This window comes from Miniopterus natalensis, chromosome 6 (assembly GCF_054644295.1).
Source record: "Miniopterus natalensis isolate mMinNat1 chromosome 6, mMinNat1.hap1, whole genome shotgun sequence".
Lineage (NCBI taxonomy): Eukaryota > Metazoa > Chordata > Mammalia > Chiroptera > Miniopteridae > Miniopterus > Miniopterus natalensis.
This window is the reverse complement of record NC_142086.1, coordinates 76,647,718-76,669,127: the sequence shown is the minus strand read 5'-3', so window position 1 is coordinate 76,669,127 and position 21,410 is coordinate 76,647,718. Positions and strand designations below refer to the sequence as shown.

General features: G+C 35.6%; 1 long non-coding RNA gene across 5 annotated transcripts in view; it reads right to left on the bottom strand.

Annotated features, from left to right (window-relative positions):
- Positions 1-238: 238 nt before the first annotated feature.
- LOC148092953 (uncharacterized) overlaps positions 239-21,410 on the bottom strand; it is a 305,626-nt gene continuing 284,454 nt past the window's right edge. For all 5 annotated transcript variants that reach the window (XR_015714691.1, XR_015714693.1, XR_015714689.1 and 2 more), the window contains one exon: positions 239-496. This is a non-coding gene — a long non-coding RNA (uncharacterized LOC148092953). The remainder of the gene's footprint in view (positions 497-21,410) is intronic.

Sequence of the window (21,410 nt, the reverse complement as noted above, 5' to 3'; positions counted from 1 at the left end):
TATTAGACAGCACAGATGTAGGGAAATCAAAGACAGGAAGTGAAGACATAGGTTTAAGAAGTAGGCAAGGGTCAGGTTACATAGATGGAGAGTGCTTGTAAAAAATTCAGTCTCTGCAATAGGCTACAGAGCCCAATGTGAGGGCACTTTCCCACCCTTTCTCCCTCCATGCTCCTCAGCCCCCTGGAGTCCTTGCTGTTCCTGGAAAATGCCAAGAATGCTTCAACCTCAGGAACCTCACTCTTGCTGTTTTTCTCTGCCTGGAACCTTCACTCAAAGATCTCTCTCTGACACGCTCCCACACTAAGAATTGTCTCTGCTCAGATGTCTTTCACAAGGTATTTCCTGGCCTACTTATATAAAAGATCAAATTCCACTCTTCGACACTGTCACCCATTTTACACTTTCATTTTCTTGACAGCACTTCCATCATCTGACAGTCTATATATTTACCTACTTGTTTGTTGTCAGTTTCCCACAGAGGCTGGAACAGTGTCTGGAACACAGAATAAATATACCCAGTGAATATTTGCAGAATGAATTGTTTGATAAACAAATTAATTACGTTTAATTCCTTCATAGTTCTCAAATGAACTGCCTGCCTCAAATAAAATCTACAATTTCCTTGAATTAAAACACTGACATAATGAATTTCAAAATTAGGTAAACTCTTCTGAATTTTTTAAGTACAAAGAACAAAAGGAATCTCTTTATAACCCAATAAAATGAACAGATATTTTTAATATAAAGCTAGAAGTTTGTTTGTTTAACACTGCCCTTTATTTTAGGGAACTCATTTCTGACAATATGGTCATTTTTATATTTTGTTCCTATATTCATGAATTTATTTACATTGTGTTGTGGAACTTACTTTTCTACCAAGTAAATTCATTTAGAAATTCTGAAAAATGGTGTTCACTATTCCTGAGCCCTCCTAGTCCTCTGGGCTTTCCATGACACATCACCTTCTTAGAGAAGTGTTCTACAACACCGCCAACCAGGATTTCCCCCATTGATTTCCATTATAGAACCAGACATGTACCTTAATTCAACACCTACTTATATCAAAGTGTTTATGAACATGTTCTCACTCCAGGAAGGCAGAAACTGTCTTTTTGTCTCAATCACTAGCATAATGCTTCACACTTCCCAGCTGGACTTAGATAAATATTTGATGAATTGAATAAATTCTGTTTTATTTTAATAATGTATGCATACCTCTAGTCTAGAGGACTTGGTAGGCAAATGTTGTATAAGATACCTTGCAAACAGCATCCAGAATTGTTTCCATAAAAAACACTAATATTTATTAAACTCCTATGATACATTAAAGATTTTACATGTGATCTCATTTGGTGCTCATAACATATGGACTGTTATTACCTCTGTATCTATGAGGAAACAGGAGCTCAGAAAGAGTATGTAACTTTTACAAGGTTTAATGGCTGTTAAATGTCAGGATTCTCCCTCTCTGCCTGACTCCCATGTCCAATGTATTTTTTCACACTTTATATTAGAGGTCAAATACTTCAATATAGACATAGCTTCTGGAGACAAGTGATATAAAGTATATACTTAGCTACCAAATTTACCCAAAGTTTCTGGGACCCAAAAGAGGACATTGATAAACTAAGAATTATCTAGAGGAATGCAACCAAGATATGTTAAGCTTCTAAAACTATATTTTATGTAAAATAAAGGAATAGGAGTGTTTTATCCAAGAAAATACTGCACAATAAGGAATTTGGCCTCACCCAAAAGAGAGTCTAGCCTTTGTACTTGGTTCCTGGGGGTAACCTCTACACCCTTGGAATTTCCGAAGTGCTAGGAGTGTTTGTTATGCATAGTGAACCCTTTGGGTAACCTGGTAAATCAATCAGTCAATGTTACCTATGTAATGAAACCCCAATAAAACCCCAAATGCTGAAGCTCACAGGAGCTTCCTCTGTTGGCAATACACCTGTCTTGTCACAAATCAATACTAGACTGGGAATACATCCTGAGGACAATGGAAACTTCCCATTAGGAACCCTCCCAGACTCTGTACTTTGTCTCTTCCTTAGGCTGAGTTTGGGTGTCACTTCCCTGTAATAATTGAAACTGTAAGTAGAATAGGCTTCAGTTAGTTCTGTGAGTCTCTCTAGAGAATTATCAAACCTGAGGGTGGATTTGAGACAACCTGAACTTGGAGTTGGTGTCAGAAGTAAGGGTGGTCTTTTATGTACTCTTCTTTTTAACTTCATAGCTGGACCCCAACTCCTTGCAGTTGGGCTCAAAAATCTTGGGCAAACTTGATGGCCTATAAAACTATACACTTCACTCTGTGTAGAGTATAGTAATAATACAATAATTTTAGGGATCCTTGAAAATGTATTATAACATATTAAATATTTGTGGGAAAGAGGGGCATGGAAACTGACCTCAAACACTCAAAGTTTTATCATGTAGACATATTTGGTATTGTTCCAGAGACAAAACTTGGCTCAAATAAGAAAAATATTTCTAAAAATTAGAGCTAGTCAAATATGTCATTAGCTGCCTGTCAAAGTAGTAAGTGCCCCACCTTTGAAAATGATAGGCCTAGTAGAGCATGGTGTAAGCCAGATGTACTGCTAAGAAATTCTAGTCTCAGAGGAGAGGGTGGGTAATTTTTAAGATACTGTATCTTTAAACTATTTTATGGTTTCACTTTCTTCAAAATAGCAACTAATAAAGCCAACCTTACATGTCTATATTCTTACTTTGGGGGCAAACACGGTAGGAAGAATATAAGTTTAAGAAGTGGGTCACAGACTCCCACGTTTTATTTTGTAGATTTACAGAACTTTCTGAAAAAACTTCTCCAATCCCTGATATGGAATGAGAAAGAGATTCAATGAACCTTAAAACCTGAAGAGAACTCATAAAGGTAATACAGTTCTCAAGTCTAAGTAAGCTTTCTCCAATGGTTTCAAAATAGAATATGGGTTTAATTTTAGTGATATATTATTGAGTAAATGAAGTATTTTTTACATCATACCACATTTTTAAACTAAAAACCTCCATTCATTTGGAAGATGAACTATATTTATCCCCAATAAATATATAATAGATATGTTCTCTTCATATCTGAGATATAAGATTGTCATAATGAGCTAACTATAAATTAAAACCCCCTAATTTTCCACTTTTTTAAATAAGAGAAATCAAAAAGATTTTCTGAAAGTTGGTAAACAATCACATACTTTTATTTTCAAGAATACACATACTCCTGCTTTTTAAAAAGACAATTGACATTTCATATCATTTATTTATAATTTTATCTCAACTCTGCATCCAGGATAGTGACAAGGATGCACCATCTCGTTGGAGTAGGCTGAAATGGTTCATGTGCTCCACCACAGGACAATTCTGATGCCTTCCATTGCCCCTGCAATCTAGTGCATATTGGTCTTCTCCTATAAAGGTTAGCACAATACAGTACTGCTATAATGCACTCATTCTTTTCTGAAAATAACCTAGGAATATTTTGGATTGGAGAAGTTCTATATAAAATCTTGTGTTTGTTCAAAGCTACCTCCCCTGGATTTTCTCCATATTTTAATTCAATTTCAGATATAGGAGTGGAATAATTCATTCTGACATTCACTAGGGAAATGGTGCTCAAACTTGCTCATTTGGTGGAATCACTAGAGATTAAGGTGCTCTTTTTGAAATATCATGAAATACTTACATATTAAATTCTAACATGAAATATTTGATTCTCAGATGATGCGACCATAAAATATAGAGTTGACCCTTGAACAACATAGGTCTGAACTGCATGGGTCCAGTTATATGTGGATTATTTTCAATAAACATACAGATGGCCCTGAGTACCCCCCAAGTTTTGGGTTTTGTATCCTTGGGTTCAACAAATCACAGGTCAAAAACAGTGTTTCCAATCTGCAATTGAGTATCTGAGGATGTGAAGGGCTGACTGTATGCACTGTTCTATGCCATATTATATAAGGAACTTGAGCATCTGCAGATTTGGGTATCTATGGGGTCCTCGAGTGAATCACCGATAGAGACTGAGGGATGACTATAGTTAAATTTTTAGGGAGTCAAAAGTTATACATGGATTTTCAACTGTGCATGAGTCAGTGCCTCTAGCCTCAAGGATCAACTGTACTTATAAAATCACAAACCTCCTCCCACTCAGCCAGAATAAAGGCAGGCTTTCTGTGTGCTTTTTAATGAGATATACATGATAGCATTTATGAATGAATTTTACTAAAACAATAAAAGACCCTGAATGAAACATTTCAGTCTGGTTCTCTGTTTACACAAAATGCCAGTAGGAAAAAAACATGGCTAATGAGACTATAGGGAGGCAATCAGCAAAATCCAGAATGAGAAAGACATTAAAGGACAACTGATTCAGTTTCATCAACTAATAAATTGCAAAGAACTAAAAAAAAACAACCCTACAGCTTGAAAGGGGCTTTGGAAATAAGTCAATCAAATGCTGTCTGTGGCCTATGCTTAAATCCTCATTCAAGCAAATTAACTGCAAAACATGACACAACTAGGAAAATTTATACATTTATGGATACTTGATATTAGAGAACTACTATAAATATTTGTAAGAATAATAATGCTACTGTGCTTTAAAAAACAGTACTTTACTTTTAGAGATACACATTGAAATATTTATAGATGCATGCATTTTATATGTTGCATGAACTTGCTTCAAAATAATCCAGGACTTTAGGAATGTGTGAATGGTAGGTATGAATGAAATCAGATTGGCTATAAACACAAGAAGTTGAATAGTTGGGTATATATTAGAAGGAAAGGAAACCACTATCTCAAAGAGATAGTGCACCTCCATGTTCATTCCATTATTATCTACAAAGCCAAGCTATGCAAACAACTTGTGTTTATCATTGGATGAATGGGTAAGGAAAATGTGATATATATATACTCACACAATGAAATATTATTCAGCCATAAAAAAGAGCGAGATCCTGTCATTTGTGACATGCATAAACCTTGAGAGCATTATGATAAGTAAACCAAATTCATAGAAACAAAATATAGGTTGGTGCTGCCAGGAGTATGGGGAAAATGAGTGATGGTGGTCAAAAGTGCAAAATACCAGTTATAAGATGACTACGTTCAGGAGATATAATGTATAACATGGTGACTTTAGTTAACAATACTATTTCGTTTACCCTAAAGTTACTAAGACAGTAGATCTTAAATGTTCTCACCCTAGAGAAAAAAAAGAAAAGGTACCTATAAAATATGTGAGGTAATGAATGTGTTAACTAACCTTAATGTTGTATCATTTCTCAATATATTACACAATGTTATATGTCAAATACATCTCAATATAGCTGGGAGGAAAACGATGTGAATTACCCCCCTCCTCCACACAAAAAACTTGAATAGTTTAACTTCTATATGTGATGAGCACACAGAGGTTCTTTATGCTATTCTCTAATCTGTATATATTTTGAATTTTCTATAATAGAAGCTTTTAAAAAGAAAGATGACTATCTAAAATATATTTTCATTAATATTAGTATAATCAGGAAACTGAAAGAAAATGTAGCAAAAAATACATCTGGAAGAATTCATTTAAACAGAAAATCCAGCCCATTCAGTGATATTTGGGTGTTGAGGGGGGTTCTGATCAGGGTTTGGGCTGAAGTAGACCACTGTTAAAATGAGTCTTCTAGGAAAGTGAGCCCTTAAGGAACAGCAGGATAACTGCTATAAAACCAGTATAAATAAATTGTGTGCCAAGAGAAGCACAGAGAAAAAGGTAAAGATTAGCTAGAAGGTTAAAAGGAATATTCTTCTTCTTACCTTATTTCACAGACCAAAGACTAAGTCATACATTTTATAGAAGCTCAGAAAATTTTACAGATTGAAGGAAATGAGCAGAGGAGACTAGAGGGTAAATAATTTAAAAAAGCAATTACATAGTATTCGAAACAGCCGATATTAGCTTTTCCTCCTAATACATAGTATTTAGACCTAAGCTGTATATTAATCACTTTCAGGATCCATATGTATCTTTCTCACTACTTTCTTTCAGACTGATGTCCATTTTGGTGTCTGGTTACTCAAATTATTGTCAATGTTTTGTTATTTCATCAGTTTTATCCCACTGGATCCGAACTGTACTGCTTGTGACCAAATAATATCCGACATCCATGTTACTCATTCAGTCAGAGTGTTTGACTTGAAACTGGGGTGAAACCTTTACCTTTTCGTTGGCCCATTCCTGGTCTTGAACTTGTTGGGTTGTATTTGTTTGGATTATAGTCAAACTGAACCCATTATTCAATCAATAATTGAACTACGCTCCTAAGATGCATTTTGTTTAACACTGAAGGGAAATAACACAGCTTGACCCTTGTGAAGTGTTATGGAGTGCTGCAGTCAAGTGGAGCTTCTTTTATCCTGGCTGGAGTGTGTTGTTGCTGTCTTAACCTTGAGCTGGGTAGAGTCATGAATAGCTACATAAAATTCCTTTATCTCTATTGCTTCAATCTTAAGAAGCCTTATTAACACAAAGGCATTAACATTGGATTGAATCTGTAGCTAAACATTTAATTTAAATGCTTATAATAACAAACTAAGAAGGTAATAGCTATTATTTACTGAGTATGTATTTTAACCAAATACTGAGCTAAGGGCTTTACATTCAGCATTACATTGATATACTTTTTTTCATTATTTTTTTGACATTCCAAAAGATCATCCATCCAGCTCCCATCAAGACCATCATTCTTCCCTCCAGACTTAGCAATGGCAGTGAGCAAAGTTATTGCAGCTTTTAAATATGCATCCTGCTGTGGGCTGGAGCCAGCTCATGCTGATTTAGGAAACTATTATGCACATCCTTCTCAACTCCAAGTTAAGTGACATCATATTGGTAGTTGAAAATGGCCATGGTGGGAGAATTTGCTACAGAAATTAGTGGTCGTCTTTTTCCCCCTAGAAAGCCAGTTGTTAGACATTTACCAATGCACCACTGTATGTATCCATCTTTCATTTTCCTAGAAGAAAGCTTGTGACTGTGAGGATCTAACATGGCCCAGTTATTCTACGGCCATGACAAGTTAGAGTTGAGAACTGACTAGCTGTGAAAAATAAGGGGAGGAAAGAAAGGAACCAGCCTCCGGTGTGTTCCACCTACTAGACAAATGCCAATTTGTTTCATTTCTTGAAAGAACCAGATAAGGGAGCCATACTTTTTGAGCATTTTTTCAATTCCTTGGCAGGAGGAAAAATTGGGGAAAGACTCTACATTGGGGTCAGCACACTATGTATGGCCTAGGTACTAAATGTGGCTGATTTTGTTTTTATAAGTAACATTTTATTGGAACACAGCCACACCCACTTGTTTATGTGTTGTCTATGGCTGTTTTCACACCACAACAGAAGTGCTGAGCCACTGTGACATAGACTGTGTGGCCCATACAGCCAAAAATATGTACTATCTGGCCATTTACAGAAAAAGTCTTCTGTGAATGACTGGGGTTGTGATGTGTTTGGTGTATGGATTATGCTTTACTTTGGATTTTATTCATGCAACAGTGAGACAGAAATAAACTCAGTTTCCTTGTTTTACTTCAATCTGACGAAGAGACACCAGAATATAAGGTCTGTCCCTAAATTTTATTGTATCGAGTCATACAATTTCATCACGTAGGGCAAGATTTCATACATTATGTCAGGTACACTCATAACTAGTCTCACATAGGTTGGGATAACCAGACCCTCTGCGTTTAATTTCTTCATTTAATAACTGTCCTATTTACTCATTCAACAAATATTTATTAAAGGCTACTAGGGTCCAGCCCTAGGTTCTAGGCACTGAGGTATACTCATGAATAATCAGAGCTCCTGCCCATATGAGCTTACATTGTAATGGGAAACTCATATACTTCTTTGCTTGTCTAATACATCAAGAAGTGATAAGCACTATGAAGAAAACTTTAAGCAGAAAAGTTGTTGGATAATCAATGAGGTGCTTTTAAAGATGTTTAGGGAAAGCATCTCTAAGGAGGCGACATTTCAGCAGAGAGACCAGAATAAAGGAGTGAGCCATGCATTCCTGGCAGAGTGAGCAGCGAAGGCTGAGGCTCTCCAGCGGGCGTGTGCTTGGCTGGCTGAGGAAAAGCAAGGTGGAGTGTAACGAGGGGAGTGATGTCAACGTGGTAGGCAGAGGCAAGTCCATACAGGGCTTTGGGTGTTATTCTTATTACATGTAAAACCACTGGGAAGTTGTGAGGAGGGTGCTCACTTCAAGTGACTTGCATTTTAGACTAGTGTTCAGTCTCCTGTGCGTAGTAATGTCTATAGTAGGTAATAGAGGGTAGAAGATCAGTTATGAGGCTCTTTAAAAAATGCAGGCAAGAGATGATGGGCATGTGTAGAGCTGAGGGGTTACTGGGAACCATGAGAAGACAGCTAAAAGGAATTTAAATTGAAAATGCTTATGGACTTCCTAAATCCTGTGCTAATTTAGCTCTTACTATATAGGACAGTAAGGAAGAATTCATACATTCATTCAACAAACACATATTAATCATTAATAAGAGAACAACAGGCTTTATATACTTGAGATTAGAGGTTAAAAGCAGCTCAGTTTAGTGGAAAATAACTGGCAACAACTTGATTCCTCACATATCGGTTCTCTCTCTTAATTCATACAAATTTCCCCCATCCTGACCCTCTGCACCAAGTCCTCTGCATCCGCAGGACACACTCAGGACGGTTGAGGCTGGTGCCGTCCAAGGTGCTGTCTCATCTAGTCTGACAATGGACAGGAATGGATTAAAACAGAAGATATCTATGTGGTACACGTGCACACACAGACTAATCATGGTTCCAGTGTACAACTGCAGAATCATCTCAATCTTTCCTTTTACAAATTTGCCCCATCTCTATTGAGATAGTGATATAATTTTCCAGCCTATTAAGCTATGGGATTCCTTTAATTCATGTTTTAATTATGGCAGTCTCAAGTCTCCCTTCTTCCTTTCCTATCCCTTCATGGTAAGGTTTGAGGTGAAAAACACTAAATTTTTCACAGATTTCCTTGAAGATCTTTTGTGTTGTTTGACGTAGAAAGACATACATTCTCATATTAACCCTTCATCTCTCTGTGTTGCTCCGGGTATTGTGAATTCAATATCTGTTCCAAAAGTTATGATTCTTTCTTTGTCTTAGACAAAGGGCAGATCTTTGCTGGTTTTTTAAACCAGCAAGATTCCAGCCCTGAGTGAACATTTGAGCATTTTAGTAGAGTGGTCATGTTGGTCCCTGTAATATGGACCTGCCTGTGACTCCAAAGAAAGCTCGACATGTTGGCTAAAAATCTAGGGTTTACAAAAAGGAGGCGGAGGGGCATGAATCAACTGGCAGTTCTTGAAGCTCAGAACAGGTTACCAAGCTGACATTCCTGAGAAGGGGGTTTTTGAAAACGAAATACTGTGGAATCCAAATTGCAACACAAGATATTTTGATGTACCTTAAAAATGATGAAAGCAGGGGAATGACACTATTTAGTTTCATATATAATGTTATACATAAAATATACACAGAATGTTGTTGATATATTTTTAATTTTGAAAGTGCCCTAAGTGTGCAACGTTGCCCACATTTTCCTTAGTGTTATAATGAAGATAAAAAAATGAAATGGGACTTGGGAACCCTCCCCAGGCGAGAATGAGCTGCCCTGGCCTTCCACCCCACAGGCAAGGCTTCGGAGAGTGGCTGGGAGCTTGGGAAGGGTTAAAGTTTTGTCTGTGACACTGAAATTGAGGCCAGCTGTAGGTCATATTCACGTCCCAGTCACAGGAAAATGAACCTGTGAGACAGAACCTAATTATCTGCTAAACCAAAAGCCAGTCTCAGTTCAATAACTTACGACAGAGCTAGCAGCCAGATAGAGCGTCACCATGGCAACGCTGGAGAAAGCTCCCCTGCGCGGAGGAGGGGGGAGCAGGCTGTAACCCTAAATGTGCTGTGGCCCTTTGATCTCGGACAAGTGGGTCTGTCTGGAAAGCCAGGTTATTCTCTCCGTGCCTACCACTGTCTGTTCACTTCAACATCTGCTACGATCCCTGAAAAGAAAAATGCAATTACAGTGTCTTCTGGGCTTCAAAGTAACCCACTAGTAAATGGCTAACTGGGAATTCATTTTAAAGAGGAAAACATAAGCTTCCTCCTTCTCCTCCTCCCTGCCATCCCCAAACCCAGACAGAGCGGACGCAAAGATGGGGACTCTTCATACCTCTTCATCGCAATGAGTGACTCTGTGTCCATGAAATTCACTGTCACCCTCTTTCCCTCTTATTTCCACATGCAGAGACGTTCCTGAGAGAAAACTGTTGGGAATTAAGCAATAATATTTGCTTTTCGAAGTGGCAGAATTAGAACTGGAGAGAAGGGGAGAAATAATTTTTCTTTGTGAACTCTGCCTAAACTTTCAAGTGAAATAATTTTCTGAAACAGTGAGTTAAGAAGAGTGAAACTTTAGAGGGAGATAAACTCTAAAGGTTGGTCATTTTTCTTCTTGCCAGTTAATTTCTGTAGTTCTGTCTGGAACAGCACTGGATTTCTGAATTTAGAAGATGGTATGGCTTATGCACATAGAAACGTCAGCAGCCACTTACCATGAATACTGTAAAAACAATGTCTCATTAAAAATATCTGCAGAAGAGACAAGAGCTTACCATACAGTAATATGCACTTCGAGGAGGAAATCAGAAACACATTCTTCTCTCTCTTACCCGCCCCATCCTTCCCGATGGAGACAAATCATGCTAAAGCTTGTCAGTTACAATTATTGGATTTCAAGGTATTTGACAATTTTGATATGCTATTAATGAAGTAATAAGACACATCTAACACATTATGTTATCACTTGGGCTTGCTATCCAGTTGTAATACCAAATTTTTATCACCTAGATATGCATAAATGTATAGATATAGCAGTGTTTTTTATGTATAACTCATAAACACTTTGGGTTTGGAGTATGGAGAGGAAGGGATATGGAGATGAATAATATCCTTTTCATATGCATGAATCGCTTTGCAGTAACGCAAGTGAGAAAACACAAAATGGAAAGTAGGTTTCTTCTAGCAGAAATATCACTAAGACTGTAGCCTGAAATGTGCCAATATATTAGAGTCACTTATGAAGTCTCTGAATTTTCTTTAAGATAGATGTCACATCTTTTAAAAACATTTTGCTCTACCCTATTATGTTTTCAGTATATAATTATGTAACGACAGAAATCCACAACTTCAAATTCTTTTAAATAACTGCAATGCATAAAAGGGAACTTTAGAATTTTAAGAAGATAAAAGTGGGTGGGTTGGGGAGGCACAAGGAACAGAAAAACAACATCAAAGGGCAAAATGAATTTTCTGATTAATTTCCAGGTAGAAGTAACTTAACCTCTGCTCTTGACCCTAACTTAATTCAAGTAAATGGAAGCCAGAAAGTGTATCCCTTTCTAAGACAGATGTTTCTGAGATCTGATTATTAAAAGGGTCTTATTGGTTGCAAAGATGCCAACAGTACAGTCCAAAACACTGGATTCTGTTACTCCTAATATAAATAAGTTTTTCTCTTAATCTTTCTGCTTGCATGCATTAATTAGTTAGAAAAGAAAATGAAACAATTTTATCAGAAAAGCATCTGAAGGAGCTATTGATTCAAATGCTTTTACATTTCAGCCTTATCACACATGATTAACTTGCAAATATGAGCTTAATAATGATGCAAAGTACCAGATTTCACTGGATTCTCTGTTCCACCTGAATTTCCAGAAAAGATATTAGAAATACTAAACAAAGAAGTAATGCTAATACTGCTTTTCTCACGATGTCCTTTTAGTCAATGATTTTGAAGAGATGTGCCATGACTTTACAGAGCCCAGTCTTTCTAAACTATTCCATTACACTTTTTCTTTTTTAGCATCTTTACTATATTTCTGTGAATAGGTGTGTTTGTGTGGGTGTGCATGCTTTGTTCTAATTGCAATCCTAATATCCATCCATAAGTAAGAATAGTGTGAAGCATATGCTCCATTTGGTATAAAGACATTGATTTGTTCCATTAACGTGAAACAAATGCAACAAAATAAATTGTACCTGAAACTAAGTTTACAAATGAAAGCTAAATTTACAGATTAAAATAATCTGCTTGCCAGATGGAAGATACTCAATGCGTTTGTTGACTGAGTGAATAAATAAATGGGTGTGTCAGCTAAGGACCAAGACAGAAGAAGTGCAAAGCCTTGCTGATGAAACCTCTACCCTTGGTTCTAGCTGCTGTCGCGGATCCTCTGACTCTTCACAGCATCCCCCATCTGTTTCCAGCTATCCCTTCGATGCCTTTAGAAAACAAGGGAACTTTCCCAGATCTCTCCCATGCCCTGCTGCAGGATTTCTTGGGGAAGGTGATGGGTTGAGGGTTGGAGGGGAAGGGTACTAGTCCAGACTGTGGGGCTTGCCTGCTGCTGTTCCTACAGGCATCTACAAAACCTACCAGGTGGGCAGGGACCTTGGCCCCTCTTATGTCTTCATGCTCATCTAACAGGAATCTGTTGGTGGAATATGCCGTATTTTTGTGTATATCCAATTTGTTTCGCCTCCCACTCGAAGCTCCTCACGGGCCACAACCTAGACAATTTCATGCTGTCCTGTGTGATGGGCAACCACCTCTACCTCATGCCTTAAACCCTTTTCTACCTTATGATTAAGTTTTATATATATTCTATGATACAGGTCTCTAGCAGCAGGTGAATATATCTGGCCAGGCCCTTTAGGAATTAAAATAAAACCATTTCTTCTTTAAGAGCCTACCTCTTCCAAATCATGAGTTTGCTTTGAGCTTACTGCACTCCTTGTAAGTTAAAAAAAAGTCTACTAAGCCTTAAATCTTCTATTGACCCTGTTCTTCATTGTGTCTATCCTCTTACTAAAGCAATAAATGCCACTGATCACGTAAGTAGAGAAAAATGAAGCAACAAGCATAATTTGGGGAATTTATTTAAATTTTCCAAATATCCCACTATACAGTTAATCACTTGGCTCTGTCAATTATATATTTTAAATTTTTCATTAATATCTCTTTTTCTCTCCACTTCTACTGCCATCACCTTCATTCAGACCATATTCATCTGTCCCAATTAATATCCCAAGGGAATCATTATACATGATTATATAAAGGTTCATCTGTCCTAAGAATTCTGTTTATATTAAGGAAGAAAGGATAATAGGAAACTCAGTTTACAACTGTGAATGGACTAGTTAAATGAATTATATTCTACTCAAACAACAACATGTGAGCATGTCCTAAAATGATCACCTGTGAGAAAGTGTTAACAATTAAAAAGCAAGTTACAAATAATTATGAAAATAGAGAGTATATGTATGTGTGTGAATGAGAGAGAGGCAGAAAAAGAGAGAGAGAAGGTGTGAGTATGAGAGTTATTCCTGGAGTGAATTCAGCCTCCTCTAGGGAATTTTCCTCGATTCTCAACAACTCATGTAAATGCTTTGTCTCGAGCCCCCAAACCATCTCTTTATATATTCTTTTGGGATCTCTCACCTTCAATCTTCATAACTTTTTTAAAAAAATTATTCTCACAAAAACATCATCTCCTGTGAAGAAGGAATTCTAACATCATTTTGTATTTCTGACAAAATGGGTCTTGTTTTGTGTAGAGTATGAATGAATGGACGAGTAGAAGTGTGGATAAAAAGATTTAAGGGCTGGGTGCCTCTTGTTTTTAATTGTCTATGATTCCACTTGCTCATGTAGCTTGTAAAATATGAATTTATCATTCAAAGGGTATTTCTGTTGGGATTTGGGACAAGACTAATACTAAAGATGATAAGAGAAACCACTGCCAGGTATTGTTAATCTTTCGGTAGTTGGCGAGGCAGACAAAGTGATGCCCAAATTCTCAGCAAATAATTGTGTAGAGGAGATCCTAAGGCTTCACTGAGTTTAGGTTACTCTTTTAAAGAGAGCAAGCAAAAATACTAAGTAGAAGTTTCTCCTACTCTATGGTTTTAAAGAAATTGTATTATTCTTTTAAAGGTGGAAGACAGCAAAGTAGGTTATTGTTTTTTAAACATTCAATGTCAGGCTCCTAAAATATCTAAAAAGAACTTTCCACACTACTCAACTGTGGAGTTATTTCTATGCCTCTTGGATTGAATGGTTAAAAAAACTGAGGCCGAGTTTAATGCCTGACCTACTTAACAATTAAAAACATGCTATTCGTCATCAACGCTATAATACTAAACCTGCTTTTTATGTGCAAGGATATAAAAGTAAAAATATTTTCAGAGGATTCTAGCCTGAGACCTGCTTGATTGAAGTTCAAAATCATTCCATAATGGACATAATGCATCCTTAAATAATCAAAGATTATCTAGATATATGTGTACACAGCTCAGATCTTTAAATCACAGAACATTTTACAAAAAGTTTGCAAAACTGAAAAGCACTTGGTGCTCTTGTGATATTTTTAGATTATCAATACATTATGTTTAAAATAAAATCTGGTTTATTGGTGATTTTTTTCTTATATAAAATTTTAAAAATCAACTTTTCCATATTGAGATTTAAGAAACAAGTAAGAATATAGTTCTACAGCTGAAAGAAGTTACAGTATAACACACAAACAATCTTCTGATGATCATGAAAATGCCAAATAAATTTCAAAAAGACACAAGCAAAGGCTTGGAGTAGTAACCCAAGATTTGTAAAATTTAATTGATTTCCATTCAAATCAGGTCTTTTACTCTTTTTCAAAATGTCAAGGTGTCAGCCTTGGCCATTGGGAGACTGTGATTTATAGCTGAGACAAAGGGATAGTACCAGCTGACTGTCTGGAGCCAGGGTACAGTGTCTGGAAAGGCTGCCAATGACAGTCATCACTTTTCTTAACCAATCAGCAAGGCTTAACTAAAATCCTAGTCTTTTTTCCTCCATCTTGATAAAGATATGATAAAATACAATCTGGAAGATTTACCTAGCGGGAAAGAAACAAGCACTATGGGGAGATGTAGGTATCATACTCCCACAGACTAAATAACAAATATTGTTTATGGCAATGTATATTTCAGACATTTAGAAACACATATTCATAATAGGAGCATAAACAGATGTTCCAGATATGACAACTTATTTTAACATACTGGAAACCACAGCATAATTTTGTAATCTGATTAATTAAGAAGAAGAATTGTGATGTTAAAATCAATTTTCAAACTCTCTAAATTATATTTATAGCCATGCTCATTTGCATAACAAAAACAGCAGAATGTTTTGTATTGGAATCATTATTCATAGCAAATTAATCTTTTTATCATCGAGGAAGATCTCTAAATAGTTCTGGATAGAAAATTTTTTAAAACCGCCCAGGTTATACCATAATAAATAATAGGGCTGAAAAGATAAGGATCTAACATCCTAATCATATAAAGTCATATAATGGTTATAACTATGTACAGATATAATTATCTATCTATCATCTACCTATCTATAATCTATCTATCTATCTATCTATCTATCTATCTATCTATCTATCTATCTATCTATCTATCTATCTATCATCTATCTATCATCTATCTATCATCATCTAACTAATAGAAGATAGAAGAGGAAGAATCAATTCACAAGCCAAAATAAAAGATTTTCAAGAATCATTTAAATAAATCTTCCTAATATTGGTGTTAAAAATAAAAAGATATAAATGTGCTGCAACAGGATAGCATAAACATGATGACCAAAGACAGGCACTGGATTAAGAATATAATCACCATCCCTTCTTTACCAAACTCCCATTTCTAATAATCCTAAATAACTTTTTAAATGTCAAATTCCTAAGTGAGTCCTAATGCTGACTTTCCTAATATAGGCCATATATTAAATGATCATGGAAAATGTTAATAAAATGTGATTAATCTCTAGTGATTCTCAAGGTTGAGATTTGCTGCTGCAAATGTTTTTAGTTACAATGTGTACAAAGTACATTTGGGCTAAACAACTTAATATTGCCTGTATGTTGACAGACTTCATTAAGTTTAGAAAGGCAAACATATGTGACAGTAGCCCATAACATATTATGCTAAGTGATTTAGAAATTTGTAGTGGTTGTTTGGACCCTGGATGTTTTTGTTTGTTTTTTGCCTGATTTGAAATTCTTTCACCTTCTGCCATTGGCGTTAACCTTGCTAGATTACCCTTGTCCTGCTACCCTACAGGGCTGTCTAATTTGAGTAACTCTCATCTGGACAGAGAAGTGGCTACATTAAACTAAGGCCATTCTTTCCTACACCTTTGACTCAAATTTTCCCTTGTGATGGAAAAATATCCAACTATCTAATGACATACAAATTTTTCCCCCCTAAAAGTCACTTTAAAATAATCTTCCTCCACATCTTTTTTTAAATAAATCAGTTGTAAATTGGGAATGTGAAAAGGAGAGCGGTTCAGTTCCATAAGATACCTAGTGGTAGGAATGGTGTTAGGATTTCAGTCTTCTACCTTCTCCTTAACTATTCGAGTTCAATAGGGGCGTTTATGATGTAAAAATATAAAAATCCAAGTTTATTCTGCATATTAACTCCCAGAGAATAGCTTGATTAGAATGTTTTGGTCCTTTGACTAATTAATATAATTGCTGTTTCATGGAACTTTGCATGATTAATATTATTATATTCAACCTAACTTTAAAAAGAGAAATTCAATGATGATTTTTTAAAAGAGGGATAGAAATCATATGCATATATTACATGTTGGTTCAATTATTCTGGAAATATCAGTTTTATAAACCATAATTATTAATATTCATGGCCTGCCTACATTTTTTAAAGACCTTTGTGTAGTATAGGAAATAATGTGAAGAAAAGTCAAGGGACTACAAAATTCTAACAAAACCTCACCTGTTCAAAGCAACTCAAAGTATATAGGTAGGTTATCTCCTCTACAACTAGAAAATAGGACAAATCACATAGAATGCTAATCTATAAAATATGAAAAGAATAAAACTGCCAAATTACAAGATTTATAAAATGCTAAGTTACACAGAAAGGACAAAACATGTTGGACAAGTAGAAGATATCTTTTGTAGACCACAAGCTATTTGAGAACAGAATTTCTCTTTTTCTTTCCTATAGTTGGTACTCAGGAAATAGATAATACAGACATTTATAGTAAATTATTTTTTAGTGTTCCTGAAGCAGAAATGATTTCCTAATGGTGTCTGCCTCTCACCCTTAAATTTTGATGATGTAAAATATAGTTTAACAAAGGCAAATACTAAGACCTAAAAGGAAGAAAAAAGCTAATGTTTGTTTGTTTGTTTTCAGTGCTAGGAACTGGGCTAAAGAATTTACTTGGATTATTTCATTGATCAACCATTAAGCCTACTAAAATCCATGATATTAAAATGTCATTAAAACTTAAACAAATGAAAATCAGTTCAGTTGTTTGGTATGATGTCCGAGGCTGCATCTATTTGTAGTGAGGGCAATAACTACTTTTTATCATTAAGTATTTAACATTTATATACAATATCCATACTTCTGATTTTAATTTTAAAGTCAAATTTTGTTAAATGATTAACTCTTAACTGGCCTTAGGAATCTTATGTGTTGATGCAGCCTTAATTCACTGAGTTCTTTTTTAATGCTGGATATACATTTGTGGATGAATGGATGAATTAATAAATCAATAGTTTGAGTTGTTAAATTATATTTATGGACAGATGAATTCTGAAGCTGAATCTCCAAAATGGCAATAAAGACAAGTCAGTAGTGAGTTGAGGTTTCCATCTCCTTTACACTTGTAATACCTGAGACAAAGAATGACAATCTTTTCCCCCAATATCTATGTTCATTCTAAAAGAGACATTAGGAAAAAGCCAGCTAGAAATTTCATCCCTGAGTCCAGGCCATATTGGCCTTTACCTCAACATTAGGACTTTTACCTCAACATTAGGACAAATAAGTCCTATATATTCTTATAGATGTGGGTACTCCTCCTTATAGAAGCATGTCTTATCGATAAATAAAAGGTAAAGAGCATTTCTTAAAGTCGGTAAAAGATAAGGTAGCGGTCAGTTTTTTATCTTTCAAATTTAATATCAAATAGTCCTATTATTTATCAAAAATTTTTTCTTTCAGAATTACTTTATTACAATTATCTAAAATAGAAATCATAGAATTGAGTGGTAGGAAATTAACTAGAAAGAACATGAGTATTTTTCTTCCGAAGTAGGAAGAACAATTGTGTTATGATAGGTTTAATTGCTGAAAAAAAATACATCATCTCTTTGTCCTGTGTATATATTTGGGTGATTTTAGTCAGTGCACTAAGTGGTCCCCACTGGAGCACACCCTATGGAAAAGAAATACATTTTCTTTAAACATAAGATACAATTCCTTTGAGATCACTTTTATCACTTTTAATCACTTTTCCTTTCTAATGGACAAAGTCACCACAGAAATTAGAGTACAAATTTCATTATTCTAGAAAGAACCTTAAAAGTTGACATGTCTTTGAACAATTGTTTCAGAAATCCTTTTTTAAGTACATTTTCACTTTCTGGCATGGCTTGAATTGAATTCTAAACTTTCTGCTGCTTGTCCCCTAAGCCCCGCTGGTGAATTTAAATAGGCTTCCTTATATATTTAGGAATACATTCAGGAATTCTTTGTCACAGGGCCTACTCTGCTTTATTATTAGAAGGCTGTCTCGGAAGTCTAGCAGCCAGTTTGTTTTTTGCCATTAATAAAGAGTCTACTTCCCCCCCCCCCCACTTCTTTGAAGAAGTTGAAAAGGCTCCATGTTAGTTAGAGGGGGGCCAGGAAGAGAGAGAGAAGTGAAGGGCACCGACTGTGGTGTAATCCCCCAACAAAAAATGCTGTCTAATGTGGAAACCTCCCTGAGGTTTACAAATGCACAGGCTGGGCTTAATGTAGTGTGATGTATAACAGAGTGATAACTTAGCCACCGCCTGGTTCCCCTCTTAGCCAAGAATAGGAAGTCTACTATGAGAAAGACATTACATTTTTAAATCCTATAAAATCAAACACTTCCACTGGCTAGTGTTTCAACACCACCCAAATCTCTTACTTAAGATGTTTGGAAACTGGAAAGACAATCACAATGAAAATCTATAATTTCTCACAATTCACTCACATGACCGGAAAAATACATAGAAGGGTTTCAAGAAAGACCTACCAATTTGGATGTATACAACATTGGTGCTGACTCTTGGTCTAGGGAAAGCTAATTCAAAGGCAAGGAAAGATGATTCCAAAGAATAGTCACCTGCTGCTCACAAATCTGACACCTACCAACAGAGAGGGAGAAACTTCTTAGGAAAAAAAGGAATGGTTCAATCCGTTTTTATAAAAGAACCCAAAACACTCCAAACACCTTAAAGGCCAAGATAAAACCTAGGAGGTATTATTCCTATTTAGTTGACGTAACAAATATAATCCATGATTATTTTTACACTTGTTTTGTTTGTTTAGGGATTAATTATTAAAGTAACAACTTAAAATCCCATTCCTTATATCAACACTAAAAAATTTATTTCACCGTCTGAGAATTTTTCACTTTTGAATTCTCTATAAAATACACCTGGAATTAGCTGACAGATTATATAAAATAAAGCTATTTAATTTCAATTACCTTCAATTCCACCTGCTAAAAACATTACATATAAGACCTTATATGCATAACGGGATAACCCATGGACACAGACAATTTGTATGGGGAAGGCCTGGGAATGGGGCAGGTGCAGGGTGGTGGGGATCAATGGGGGAACGGAAGGGGACATCTGCAATACTTTCAACAATAAATATAAATTTAAAAAATAAAATAAACATTACATATAACTTCACATTACTGGCTAGTAATGCACTTCATCTGATAAAGCTACATTTAATATGGGAAGATGTAGGGGGAAAAGCAAACTTTAATAAAAATGGAAGCTAGCTCATTGAAAAACTGTTCTGAATGATTTTAAGATGATATCTCAATTTTTATACTGTTTTTACTAAGACTTAAAAAAAAATAAAAGTATACATATATGCCTCAGTGCATGTTTGATTTCTGATAGATCAGAAAATGAAATATGGAGATGACATAATAGTAACACCTAAATTTCTGCAGAATAAATATGAGGTCTCGAAGCTGCACTAAAAAGTATATTGTAAAAAAAAAAAAAGGTATATTGTTCATATGCTTACAAATGCCCAGGATTTTTAAAAACTTCTATTAAACTTTGTTTTCCTTTCCAAATACTGTCACTCAGAGATCACTGGGATCTGAGTGCTAAGTTAAATGAAAAGTAAGAAATGAAATAAAATAATCCAAGTAATCAAAACCATGCCTGCATTTGCTGCCTACAAAAATGTAGGCTGCACTGCATGTGTAAACAGCTAGAAAATTTGGGCGTTAGCTCACCCTGTATGTTCTGTTCTTCATTCAAACAGGACAGCTTGTATTTCCATATTTATCAGGTGAATTTGACCAAGCCCAGGCACCTGTGCCCGTATACCCTTTGAAGAGGAATTTTGGGAGTGTATACCTTTTCTAATTTCATTAGTAATTAACTTGTACTACAGGTCCCCTGAGATACTTACACCTCTTCTAGGTATTATTAATGTAGCCTAATGCTTCAATGACTTGAGAATATCTCTGCACCTTCTGTAGTTTCACTGGAACATTAAAGTGTTAGGACTTTACACTAAGAAAGATATCGATCCCATGAACCCTGAAATGAAATTATATTTAGATTTGGCAAAATTCCAGAAGTGGCTTCCTTGTTGGATCCTAAAAGGCTTTTAAAAAAAATGCCATTTTGGAAAACTCATGTCTTCCTCTCAGAGATTAAAAGTTAAAAGCCTGAGTATCATACTATTAACAGAACAATGCGAAAGAGACAAAAGAAAAACTAATACTTCCTTGGTTTTTGATAGATGTTTAAGGTGAGTGATTTTTTTTTTTTTTTAAAGGAACTTGTAGTTCATAGTACATTAACAAACAATGTGAGAAAGGAAAAGGCAAAGGGCTGGTATACTTATGTAAAAAAAGTGATTTTCTATTTCAAAATTAAAATGTAAAAATAAGCTAGTGTCAGAGAGGAGGTGATTCCTCATTTCTACCGCATTGAGCAAGCTTGCACCAGCAGCAGACAGCCCTTAATATATGCGTCTGGCTCAGGCTGGTCTCCCAACCAGGAAGCCATCGAATTGTTAATATCACTGCTTTTTTTGTATGCAACACACACCATTTCTCGCTCTTTGTTGTAGATCTCTCCTTTTATTTTAAGCTTAGTATGATCTGATTTTCCAAATCATATTATACAGCCCCCAAA